Below are 9,825 nucleotides of genomic sequence, written 5' to 3' on the forward strand. Positions count from 1 at the left end.
CTCTGGTTCGCCTCTGTTCTACATTTTTCCACAAGGTTTCCCATTTTTTCCAATCCGTTCCCCCTGCTTCCTTTGGTCCACCTTTTTTCTGCAGAGTTCCCCACGGTCCACTTTTTCGAATCCTTTCCCCCTGATCCCTTTGGGTCCCCACTGTTCTGCAGAACTCCCCACGATTACCCACTTTTTCCAATCTGTTCCCCCTTCTCCCTTTGGTTCCTCTCTGTTCTGCATTGTTCCCCTCGGGTCCGCACTTTTCCGAGCTGTTCCCCCTGCTCCCTTTGGTTCTGCTCTGTTCTGCAGTTTTCCCCACGGTTCTCCAAACTTTTTCTAATCTGTTCCCATGCTCCCTTTGGTTCCCCTCTGTCCTGCAGTATCCTCCACGGTTCCCCACTTTTTCCAACCTGTACCTCCTGTTCCCTTTGGTTCCCCACTGTCATGCAGTGTTTTCACAGTTCCCCAATTTTTTCCTATCTGTTCCCCGTGATCCCTTTGGTTCCCCTCTGTCATGCAGTGTGCCCCACGGTTGCCCACTTTTTCAAATCCGTTCCCTCTGCTCCCTTTGGTTCCCCTCTGTTCTGCAGTGTTCCCCACAGTTCTCCACCTTTTCCAATTCATTCCCCCTGCTCCCTTTGGTTCCCCACCTTTCTGCATTTTTCCACACGGTTCCCTACTTTTTCCAATCGGTTCCCCACTTTTTCCAATCTGTTCCCCCTGCTCCCTTTGGTTCTCCTCTGTTCTGCAGTGTTCCCGACGCTTCCCCACTTTTTCCAATCCGTTCCCCCTGCTGCCTTTGGTTCCCCTCTATTCTACAGTGTTCCCCACGATTCTCCACATTTTTTTACATACTGTACCCCCTGCTCCCTATGGTTCCCCTCTGCCTTGCAGTGTTACTCATGGGACACCACTATTTCCAACCTGTTCCCCTTGTTCCCTTTGGTTCCCCTCTGTCCTTCCGTGTTCTCCACGGTTCACAACTTTTTGCAATCCGTTGCCCCTGCTCCGTTTGGTTCCCCTCTGTTCTGCAGTGTTCCCCACGGTTCCCCACTTTTTCCAATCTGTTCCCCCTGCTCCTTTGTCTCCACTCTGTTCTGCAGTTTTCCCCACGGTTCCCCTAATTTTTCAAACCATTCCCCCGGCTCGCTTTTGTTTCATACTGTTCTGCAGCGTTCGCCACGGTTCCCCACTTTTTTACAAACTGTTTGCCCTTCTCCCTTTGGTTTCCCCTGTTCTGCATTGTCCTCCACGGTTCCAAACTTTTTACAATCCATTACCCCTGTTCCGTTTGTTTGCCCTCTGTTCTGCAGTGTCCCCCACTGTTCCCCACTTTTTCCAACTAGTTCCACCTGCTCCCTTTGATTCCCCTCTGTCCTACAGTGTTCCCCATCAGTGCAACTTTTTACAATCCGTTCACCCTGCTTCCTTTGGTTCCCCTCTGTCGTGCAGTGTTCCCCACGGTTCCCCACTTTTTCCAATGCATTCCCTCTGCTCCCTTTGGTGCCCCTCTGTTCTGCAGTGTTCCCCACGGTTCCCCACTTTTTCCAATCTGTTTCCCCTGCTACCTCTGGTTCCCCTCTGTTCTGTATTTTTCTACACTGTTCCCCACTTTTTCCAATCTGTTCCCCCTTCACCCTTTGATTCACCTCTGTTCTGCAGTGTTGCCCACTGTTCTCAACTTTTTCCAATCTGTTCCTCCTGCTCCCTTTGGTTCCTCACTGTTCTGCAGTGTTCCTCGCGGTTCTCCACATTTTTTTCCAACCTGTAGCCCCTGCTCCCTATGGTTCCCCTCTCCCCTGCAGTATTCCCCATGGTTCCCCACTTTTTCCAATCAGTTCCCCCTGCTCCCATTGATTCCGCACTGTCCTCCAGTGTTCCCCATGGGCCCCACTTTTTCCAATCTGTTCCCCCTGTTCCCTTTGGTTCCCCTCTGTTCTGCATTCTTCCACACGGTTCCCCACTTTTCCGAACAGTACCCCCTGCTCCCTTTGGTTCACCTCTGTTCTGCAGTGTCCCAAACGGTTCCCCACTTTTTCCAATCTGTTCCCCCTGCACCCTTTGATTCGCCTCTGTTCTACAGTGTTGCCCACTGTTCTCAACTTTTTCCAATCTGTTCCTCCTGCTCCCTTTGGTTCCTCACTGTTCTGCAGTGTTCCTCACGGTTCTCCACATTTTTTCCAACCTGTAGCCCCTGTTCCCTTTGTTTCCCCTCTGTCCTGCAGTGTTCTGCACGATTTCCCACTTTTTCCAATCAGTTCTCCCTGCTCCCTTTGATTCCGCTCTGCCTCCAGTTTTCCCCATGGGCCCCACTTTTTGCAATCCGTTCCCCCTGCTCCTTTGGCTCCACTCTGTTCTGCAGTTTTCCCCATGGTTCCCCACATTTTGCAATCCATTCCCCCTGCTCCGTTTGTTTCCCCTCTGTTCTGCAGTGTTCCCCACATTTCCCCACTTTTTCCAATCAGTTCCCCCTGCTCCCTTTGATTCCCCTCTGTCCTGCAGTGTTCCCCATGGGCCCCACTTTTTCCAATCTGTTCCCCCTGCTCCCTTTGGTTCCCCTCTGTTCTGCATTGTTCCCCACGGTTCCCCACTTTTCCAAACTGTACCCCCTGCTCCCTTTGGTGTCCCTCTGTTCTGCAGTGTTCCTCACGGTTCCCCACTTTTTCCAATCTGTTCTTCCTGCTCCCTTTGGTTCCCCACTGTTCTGCATTTTTCCACACGGTTCCCCACTTTTTCCAATCTGTTACCCCTGCTCCCTTTATTTCCTCACTGTTCTGCAGTGTTCCTCACGGTTCTCCACATTTTTTCCAACCTGTACCCCCTGCTCCCTTTGCTTCCCCTCTGTTCTGCAGTATTCCCCAGAGTACTCTATCTTTTCCAATCCGTTCCCCCTGCTCCCTTTGGTTCATCACTGTTCTGCAGTGTTCTCCACGGTTCTCCAATTTTTTTCTAATCTGATCCCCCTTCTCCCTCTGGTTCGCCTCTGTTCAACATTTTTCTACAAGGTTCCCCATTTTTTTCGAATCCGTTCCCCCTGCTTCCTTTGGTTCATCACTGTTCTGCAGTGTTCTCCACGGTTCTCCAAATTTTTTCTCATCTGTTCCCCCTTCTCCCTCTGGTTCGCCTCTGTTCTACATTTTTCTACAAGGTTCCCCATTTTTTTCCAATCCGTTCCCCCTGCTTCCTTTGGTCCACCTGTTTTCTGCAGAGTTCCCCACGGTCCACTTTTTCGAATCCTTTCCCCCTGATCCCTTTGGGTCCCCACTGTTCTGCAGAACTCCCCACGATTCCCCACTTTTTCCAATCTGTTCCCCCTTCTCCCTTTGGTTCCTCTCTGTTCTGCATTGTTCCCCTCGGGTCCGCACTTTTCCGAGCTGTTCCCCCTGCTCCCTTTGGTTCTGCTCTGTTCTGCAGTTTTCCCCACGGTTCTCCAAACTTTTTCTAATCTGTTCCCATGCTCCCTTTGGTTCCTCACTGTTCTGCAGTGTCCCCCATGGTTCCCCACTTTTTCCAATCCGTTCCCCCTGCTACCTTTGGTTTCCCTCTGTTCTGCAGTGTTCACCACAGTTCCCAAATTTTTCCAATCGGTTCCCCCTGCTCCCTTTGATTACCCTCTGTCATGCAGTGTTCGCCATGGGCCCCACTTTTTGCAATCCGTTTCCCCTGCTCACTTTTATTCTCATCTGTGCTGCAGTGTTCTCCACGGTTCCCCACTTTTTCCAACCTGTACCTTCTGCTCCCTTTGCTTCCCCTCTGTCATGCAGTGTTCCCCACGGTTCCCCACTTTTTCCAACCTGTCCCTCCTGCTCCCTTTGGTGCCCCTCTGTTCTGCATTGTTCCCCACGATTCCCCACTTTTCCGAACTGTACCCCCTGCTCCCTTTGGTTCACCTGTGTTCTGCAGTGTTCCAAACGGTTCCCCACTTTTTCCAATCTGTTCCCCCTGCACCCTTTGATTCACCTCTGTTCTGCAGTGTTGCCCACTGTTCTCAACTTTTTCCAATCTGTTCCTCCTGCTCCCTTTGGTTCCCCACTGTTCTGCATTTTTGCACACGGTTCCCCACTTTTCAAAACTGTTCCCCCTGCTCCCTTTGGTTCCTCACTGTTGTGCAGTTTTCCTCACGGTTCTCCACATTTTTCCAACCTGTACCCCCTGCTCCCTATGGTTCCCCTCTGCCCTGCAGTGTCCCCCGTGGTTCCCCACTTTTTCCAATCCGTCCCCCTGTTCCCTTTGGTTCGCCTCTGATCAGCAGTGTTCCCGACGCTTCCCCACTTTTTCCAATCTGTTCCCCCTGCTCCCTTTGGTTCCCCTCTATTCTGCAGTGTTCCCCACGATTCTCCACATTCTTTTCCTTCCTGTACCCCCTGCTCCCTTTGGTTCCCCACTGTTGTGCATTTTTGCACACGGTACCCCACTTCTTCTAATCTGTTCCTCCTGCACCCTTTGTTTCACCACTGTTGTGCATTTTTACACACGGTTCCCCACTTTTTCCAATCTGTTTCCCCTGCTACCTCTTGTTCCCCTCTGTTCTGCATTTTTCTACACTGTTCCCCACTTTTTCCAATCCGATCCCCCTGCTTCCTTTGGTTCACCTCTGTTCTGGAGAACTCCCCATGATTCCCCACTTTTTCCAATCTGTTCCCCCTGCTCCCTTTGGTTCCCGTCTGTTCTGCATTGTTCCACACGGTTCCCCACTTTTTCCAATCTGTTCCCCCTTCACCCTTTGATTTACCTCTGTTCTGCAGTGTTGCCCACTGTTCTCAACTTTTTCCAATCTGTTCCTCCTGCTCCCTTTGGTTCCTCACTGTTCTGCAGTGTTCCTCGCGGTTCTCCACATTTTTTCCAACCTGTAGCCCCTCCTCCCTATGGTTCCCCTCTGCCCTGCAGTATTCCCCATGGTTCCCCACTTTTTCCAATCAGTTCCCCCTGCTCCCATTGATTCCGCTCTGTCCTCCAGTGTTCCCCATGGGCCCCACTTTTTCCAATCTGTTCCCCCTGCTCCCTTTGGTTCCCCTCTGTTCTGCATTCTTCCACACGGTTCCCCACTTTTCCGAACAGTACCCCCTGCTCCCTTTGGTTCACCTCTGTTCTGCAGTGTTCCAAACGGTTCCCCACTTTTTCCAATCTGTTCCCCCTGCACCCTTTGATTCGTCTCTGTTCTACAATGTTGCCCACTGTTCTCAAATTTTTCCAATCTGTTCCTCCTGCTCCCTTTGGTTCCTCACTGTTCTGCAGTGTTCCTCACGGTTCTCCACATTTTTTCCAACCTGTAGCCCCTGTTCCCTTTGTTTCCCCTCTGTCCTGCAGTGTTCTGCACGATTCCCCACTTTTTCCAATCAGTTCTCCCTGCTCCCTTTGATTCCGCTCTGCCTCCAGTTTTCCCCATGGGCCCCACTTTTTGCAATCCGTTCCCCCTGCTCCTTTGGCTCCACTCTGTTCTGCAGTTTTCCCCATGGTTCCCCACATTTTGCAATACATTCCCCCTGCTCCGTTTGTTTCCCCTCTGTTCTGCAGTGTTCCCCACAGTTCCCCACTTTTTCCAATCAGTTTCCCCTGCTCCCTTTGATTCCCCTCTGTCCTGCAGTGTTCCCCATGGGCCCCACTTTTTCCTATCCGTTCCCCCTGCTTCCTTTGGTTCACCTCTGTTCTGCAGATCTCTCCACGAATCCCCACTTTTTCCAATCTGTTCCCCCTGCTCCCTTTGGTTCCCCACTGTTCTGCATTTTTCCACACGGTTCCCCACTTTTTCCAATCTGTTACCCCTGCTCCCTTTGTTTCCTCACTGTTCTGCAGTGTTCCTCACGGTTCTCCACATTTTTTTACATACTCTACCCCCTGCTCCCTATGGTTCCCCTCTGCCTTGCAGTGTTACCCATGGGACACCACTATTTCCAACCTGTTCCCCTTGTTCCCTTTGGTTCCCCTCTGTCCTTCCGTGTTCTCCACGGTTCCCAACTTTTTGCAATCCGTTGCCCTTGCTCCGTTTGGTTCCCCTCTGTTCTGCAGTGTTCCCCATGGTTCCCCACTTTTTCCAATTTGTTCCCCCTGCTCCTTTGTCTCCACTCTGTTCTGCAGTTTTCCCCACGGTTCCCCTCATTTTTCAAACCATTCCCCCGGCTCGCTTTGGTTTCATACTGTTCTGCAGCGTTCCCCACGGTTCCCCACTTTTTTACAAACTGTTTGCCCTGCTCCCTTTGGTTTCCCCTGTTCTGCATTGTCCTCCACGGTTCCAAACTTTTTGCAATCCATTACCCCTGTTCCGTTTTGTTTGCCCTCTGTTCTGCAGTGTCCCCCACTGTTCCCCACTTTTTCCAACTAGTTCCAGCTGCTCCCTTTGATTCCCCTCTGTCCTACAGTGTTCCCCATCAGTGCAACTTTTTACAATCCGTTCCCCCTGCTTCCTTTGGTTCCCCTCTGTCGTGCTGTGTTCCCCACGGTTCCCCACTTTTTCCAATGCATTCCCTCTGCTCCCTTTGGTGCCCCTCTGTTCTGCAGTGTTCCCCACGGTTCCCCACTTTTTCCAATCTGTTTCCCCTGCTACCTCTGGTTCCCCTCTGTTCTGTATTTTTCTACACTGTTCCCCACTTTTTCCAATCCGATCCCCCTGCTTCCTTTGGTTCACCTCTGTTCTGCAGTACTCCCCACGATTCCCCACTTTTTCCAATCTGTTCCCCCTGCTCCCTTTGGTTCCTCACTGTTCTGCAGTGTTCCTCACGGTTCTCCACATTTTTTCCAACCTGTAACCCCTGCTCCCTTTGCTTCCCCTCTGTTCTGCAGTGTTCCCCAGAGTTCTCTATCTTTTCCAATCCGTTACCCCTGCTCCCTTTGGTTCCTCACTGTTCTGCAGTGTTCCTCACAGTTCTCCACATTTTTTCCAACCTGTACCGCCTGCTCCCATTGCTTCCCCTCTCTTCTGCATTGTTCCCCAGATTTCTTTATCTTTTCCAATCCGTTCCCCCTGCTCCCTTTGGTTCCTCACTGTTCTGCAGTATTCCCCACGGTTCTCCAAATTTTTTCTAATGTGTTCCCCCTTCTCCCTCTGGTTCGCCTCTGTTCTACATTTTTCCACTAGGTTCCCCATTTTTTCCAAACCGTTCCCCCTGCTTCCTTTGGTCAACCTGTTTTCTGCAGAGTTCCCCACGGTCAACTTTTTCGCATCCTTTCCCCCTGCTCCCTTTGGGTCCCCACTGTTCTGCAGAACTCCCCACGATTCCCCACTTTTTCCAAGCTGTTCCCCCTTCTCCCTTTGGTTCCTCTCTGTTCTGCATTGTTCCCCACGGGATAGCACTTTTCCGAGGTGTTCCCCCTGCTCCCTTTGGTTCCGCTCTGTTCTGCAGTTTTCCCCACGGTTCTCCAAATTTTTTCTAATCTGTTCCCATGCTCCCTTTGGTTCCCGACTGCCCTGCAGTGTCCACCATGGTTCCCCACTTTTTCCAATCCGTTCCCCCTGCTACCTTTGGTTCCCCTCTGTTCTGCAGTGTTCCCCACGGTTCCCCACTTTTTCCAATCTGTTTCCCCTGCTACCTCTGGTTCCCCTCTGTTCTGCATTTTTCTACACTGTTCCCCACTTTTTCCAATCCGATCCCCCTGCTTCCTTTGGTTCACCTCCGTTCTGCGGAAGTCCCCACGATTCCCCACTTTTTCAAATCTGTTCCCCCTGCTCCCTTTGGGTCCCCTCTGTTCTGCATTGTTCCCCACGGTTCCCCACTTTTCCGAACTGTACCCCCTGCTCCCTTTGGTTCACCTCTGTTCTGCAGTGTTCCTCACTGTTCCCCACTTTTTCCAATGTGTTCCCCTGCTCCCTTTGTTTCCCCTCTGTTCTGTAGTGATCCCCACGTTTCCCCACATTTTCCAAACTGTTCCCCCTGTTCGCTTTAGTTTTATACTGTTCTGCAGTGTTCCCCACGGTTCCCCACTTTTTTACAATCTGTTCGCCCTGCTCCCTTTGGTTCCCCTCTGTCCTGCAGTGTCCTCAACGGTTCCCCACTTTTTCCAACCTGTACCTCATGCTTCCTTTGGTTCCCCTCTGTCATGCAGTGTTTTCACAGTTCCCCAATTTTTTCCTATCTGTTCCCCCTGATCCCTTTGGTTCCCCTCTGTCGAGCAGTATTCCCCACGGTTCCCCACTTTTTCCAATCCGTTCCCTCTGCTCCCTTTGGTTCCCCTCTGTTCTGCAGTGTTCCCCACAGTTCTCCAACTTTTCCAATTCGTTCCCCCTGCTCCCTTTGGTTCCCCACCTTTCTGCATTTTTCCACACGGTTCCCTACTTTTTCCAATCGGTTCCCCACTTTTTCCAATCTGTTCCCCCTGCTCCCTTTGGTTCTGCTCTGTTCTGCAGAGTTCCCCACAGTTCCCCACTTTTTCCAATCTGTTCCCCCTGCTCCTTTGGCTCCACTCTGTTCTGCAGTTTTCCCCACGGTTCCCCACATTTTCCAAACCATTCCCTCGGCTCGCTTTGGTTTCATACTGTTCTGCAGCATTCCCCACGGTTCCCCACTATTATACAATCTATTTGCCCTGCTCCCTTTGGTTCCCCTCTGTTCTGCAGTTACCTCCACGCTTCCCAACTTTTTGCAATCCATTCCCCCTGCTCTGTTTATTTCCCCACTGTTCTGCATTTTTCCACACGGTTCCCCACTTTTTCCAGTCTGTTCCCCCTGCTCCCTTTGTTTCCTCACTGTTCTGCAGTGTTCCTCACGGTTCAACACATTTTATCCAATCTGTAGCCCCTGCTCACTATGGTTCCCCTCTGCCCTACAGTATTCCCCATGGTTCCACACTTTTTCCAATCCGTTCCCCCTGTTCCCTTTGGTTCCCCTCTGTCCTGCAGTGTTCTGCACGATTCCCCACTTTTTCCAATCAGTTCCCCCTGCTACCTTTGATTCCGCTCTGTCCTCCAGTGTTCCCCATGGGCCCCACTTTTTGCAATCCGTTCCCCCTCCTCCTTTGTCTCCACTCTGTTTTGCAGTTTTCCCCATGGTTCCCCACATTTTGCAATCCATTCCCCCTGCTCCGTTTGTTTTCCCTCTGTTCTGCAGTGTTCCCCACAGTTCCCCACTTTTTCCAATCAGTTCCCCCTGCTCCCTTTCATTCCCCTCTGTCCTGCAGTGTTCCCCATGGGCCCCACTTTTTCCATTCCGTTCCCCCTGCTTCCTTTGGTTCACCTCTGTTCTGCAGATCTCTCAACGAATCCCCACTTTTTCCAATCTGTTCCCCCTGCTCCCTTTGGTTCCCCTCTGTTCTGCATTGTTCCCCACGGTTCCCCACTTTTCCAAACTGTACCCCCTGCTCCCTTTGGTGTCCCTCTGTTCTGCAGTGTTCCTCACGGTTCCCCACTTTTTCCAATCTGTTCCCCCTTCACCCTCTGTTTCGCCTCTGTTCTACATTTTTCCACAAGGTTCCCCATTTTTTCCAATCCGTTCCCCCTGCTTCCTTTGGTCCACCTGTTTTCTGCAGAGTTCCCCACGGTCCACTTTTTCGCATCCTTTCCCCCTGCTTCCTTTGGGTCCCCACTGTTCTGCAGAACTCCCCACGATTCCCCACTTTTTCCAATCTGTTCCCCCTTCTCCCTTTGGTTCCTCTCTGTTTTGCATTGTTCCCCACGGGTCCGCACTTTTCCGAGCTGTTCCCCCTGCTCCCTTTGGTTCCGCTCTGTTCTGCAGTTTTCCCCACGGTTCTCCAAATTTTTTCTAATCTGTTCCCATGCTCCCTTTGGTTCCCGTCTGCCCTGCAGTGTCCACCATGGTTCCCCATTTTTCCAATCCGTTCCCCCTGCTACCTTTGGTTCCCCTCTGTTCTGCAGTGTTCCCCACAGTTCCCAACTTTTTCCAATCG

Source organism: Narcine bancroftii, unplaced genomic scaffold (assembly GCF_036971445.1).
Source record: "Narcine bancroftii isolate sNarBan1 unplaced genomic scaffold, sNarBan1.hap1 Scaffold_152, whole genome shotgun sequence".
Taxonomy (NCBI): domain Eukaryota; kingdom Metazoa; phylum Chordata; class Chondrichthyes; order Torpediniformes; family Narcinidae; genus Narcine; species Narcine bancroftii.